Below are 3,546 nucleotides of genomic sequence, written 5' to 3'. Positions count from 1 at the left end.
ACTCTTCAAAGAGATTAGTCTAATGTAAGGTTCAAAAGGACATAGATAAGTTGGTACATGACCCATTGGAAGAATGAATTGGCATGGACTCTCTAGCGAGAGTGACCTAAGCATTCATTAGATGGAGGATTAAATATTAGACTTTAGATTAAACAAATTAGAAGACATGATCAGTTAAACAAATTGTTGATTATAGGCAACCATGGGAACTAGTGTAAGGGGAGGTGGAAAAAGCATTGCATGCTAGTAGAAGGAATCTTCAAAAATTAACCATGGAGGGTGAGAGCCCATAGAAAACTTGGAGGTATGTGAGATCTAGCAGATAATGGTGAAGCATGGTATCTATCTCTTAGGATGAATAATGTAGAGAAAAGAGTGCCAATATGTGGTTTAGGGGGTAATTAAAGCTCTAATTTTCTTGAGGCACAAGATAGATAGCTTATTTGATACTTCTAGGTTAAACAAGCATCTATGGGAAAAAATTTAATTGAAAATGAAGGAATGAGGATTTGATAAGTCGCCTACTATGTGCATTGATAAATGGTGAAACCTAGAAGGGTACAAGAATGTAAAGCATCAATACCAAGTGGTGGATCTATGAATATGTCATGTTACAAGAGTTTGTAGGAAAGTATGGCAATGACAACACCTATTTGCATCGGCTCTATATGGGAGCTCTTGAATCCATCCATTCATGGAATTTCTAACATGAGTTTTTAAATCACAATGATCATGCAACTTGTCTTCTCATGAGATAGAAAAGTGATATTATATGATGCAAGTGATACTTTGTTGAAGGGTCAATTCATACACATAGGTCTAGTTTTATACTTTTTTTTTCATGGTGATGCATTAGTTGCATTCGTAGTGTAGACCACATAATGAGAAGGTATTATTTCAACACTAGAAAGAAGATATATTGGGCATGCATAAAACTTTTAGTTTTTGTGTTGAGTATTCATATGCAACATGAAAAGTGATAGCAAGGAGTTGGGACAAGACATTAAAATGCTGGGTCTATAAGGTATAAGTGGGTTGGAGAAAATTGTTGTTGTACAGATTCACAAATTCAATGTGTGTACTCTATGTCACTAGTTGGTCACCACTTAATGGTATTCATAGTTGGAAAAGAATATAAATGTGTATGATCTCCACAACATGCCATAACCTTAACATCAAAGGGATTCATTCTTGAAGTATCAAACTAGATGTTTACATTGCTATACAAATAGAACAAGGTTTTGTCTTAGTTCTATGGAAGGTCATGTAGTTATGGGTTTTTTCTTTTTTATCTCAAGATGGTCAAGTTTGTGTGTGTGTGTATTTAAATCTATGTTACAAGATCAAGGTCTTGTTGGTGCATCAATTCTAGTGAAATCATGATTTAAATATGTTGTTGTATTATGCATAAAAAAAGTTGGTTGATTGATGTAGTATATCTAACCTGAATATATGAAAATAGAAAATATGCCCAGAATAACAAGATCGAAATATAGAAATTCTTCTCTTTATTAATCAAAACCCTTGAGGTAGGTTAACACCATACAATCACTCCTTAAGGAAGGATAACACTCCACAAGCCATATGTTTTCCAATACAGTAATCTTTGACATCCCATAATGAAGAGTCTCTAGCCTCTATATAGGCTTCATACATACAATACCATGGGTCTCTCAATACCATACATCTAATACAATGCGATTATCACACTATTCCTAACTACTTGTGGTCCCTTACATTATGTGGGTTAACCACTTTATTTATTAACTATGGCCCATCACATTATTACATTATTCCCCTGGGTACCTTGCTTTGTACCCCATAATACCCCCCTAGGTATACTACATTCCACCCCCCTTAAACATGTTTCGTCCCTGAAACATAAGAAAAACACAAATAATAAGATCTACTCAAAAGAGTAGTCCACTGGTACCATGCACGTGCATCTAGCCATCCAAGAGAAAGGGGATTACTCAATCTAGCCGATGCTTCGCTCACTTGAGATGGGAGTTGATCTTAGCAGTTCCTCTATGTTGATGTGTTGTGGGTGGATCATTGCACCTCTCTATCTGTCGTGCATGGGTTTTTGTCCTTGTTGCTAATGTGTTGCCATCTTGTTGGTTGTTTTCTTATTGGGTGATGTAGGTGGTGATATGCTGAATTTTTAACCACAGGTGTATCTTTCTTTCATTCACCACTTAATGGAACCTAATTGGTATTTGGTATCGTTGTGGCACCTTTAGTTGTTGCTTATCTTCCAGTATTACTTCAACCACTGACTCCTCATCTAATGTGTCAGTACCTACAACATTTTTCCATGGACTCTACCTGTTTATTGATGGAAATATCCTATAATATAATTTTCTTCTTTTTATACCAGAGCTTTAGGAATTTCTTATGCAAATTAATATTGATAGTACCAATAGATCCCATCCAAGGGTATCCCAAAACAACATCCACATTAGCCATATCTAAAGCATAAAAATCAGAATGCAATACATACTTATCCATAGAAATCTTCAAATCTTTATAAATTTGCACCTCCTCATTATTAACTTGTGTGTGCTCCTTTTGTTTGGCTGGGACTTGCAATATTTTAGCCAAATGTACATTAATAAAATTATGCTTGCAATTAGAATTGATAGACACAATGATCTTCTCTTTCTGAATAGATCCATGAACCTGTAATAAGGAGATACCAATAGAAAATAACTCCTTATGTTTCTCATTATCTTGTTTTCTAACATGAGACCATTTTTCTAAAAGTCCTTTTTCAAATTCTTCATCAGGAAGGATTACCAACTTCTTGTTGTCAAGTGAGCTCCACCATATGGCAGCCTCATCTTTAAAAAGAAGCCATGTTATATTTTTCCAAAATCTCGGATTGAATGAATTTTCCTTTTTTAGGTATTCTTCAATAGTAGGGTCATCATTTTTCCTGTAAACCACAACTTAGTAGTAGCCATGAAAAGAATGAGGGTTTTGAAAAAAAAAATTACCTACTTTATGCGGAAAATTTAAAACAGCCACAACTCGGTAAATATAGCTCAGAATCCTTATTATAGCCTATTTTCGAAAATGGAACAGCCATTCTGCATCTTTTTGTATGATAGGAATCTCAATTTGGGCCTCTGGAAACTCAGACTCGCACTGCAACTATCTTGTTGTAACAAAAAAATTTGAAAAATAACTAATTTTAAATCTGTGATATCTCCCTCAACCAGACTCTGATTCGACCGACTTTTATTTTTTTTTAAATTGGGCGAATTTTCAAGAGGATCTTAGATCTACAATTAGTTTCCCAAATTTCCCACAAAAACTGCAAAAAGTTACTGAAGAGACGTCGTCCACGAATTTCTATCAAAAACATTTCTGCAAAACAGCTGATTTTAAATCAGCGATATCTCCCTCATTCGGACTCCGATTCGACCGATTTGTTTTTTGAATTTGGGTATTTTTCCGAAAATAATTTAGATATGCTATTTTTTTGTCAATTTTGAACCAAAAGTTTCATATCTGATCTACAAACTTGCCACCCCAAAAAAT

General features: G+C 34.7%; 1 pseudogene; it reads left to right on the top strand.

Moving 5' to 3' along the window:
* The first annotated feature begins 726 nt into the window (after positions 1-726).
* LOC149148241 (mitotic checkpoint protein BUB3.1 pseudogene) lies at positions 727-1,383 on the top strand (annotated as a pseudogene).
* Positions 1,384-3,546: the final 2,163 nt, after the last annotated feature.

This window comes from Pinus tabuliformis, chromosome 9, assembly GCF_031772625.1.
Source record: "Pinus tabuliformis cultivar Carrire ecotype Pingquan chromosome 9, CPIR1, whole genome shotgun sequence".
In the NCBI taxonomy this organism is placed as follows: Eukaryota; Viridiplantae; Streptophyta; class Pinopsida; order Pinales; family Pinaceae; genus Pinus; species Pinus tabuliformis.
This window is presented reverse-complemented; position numbering and strand designations above follow the sequence as displayed.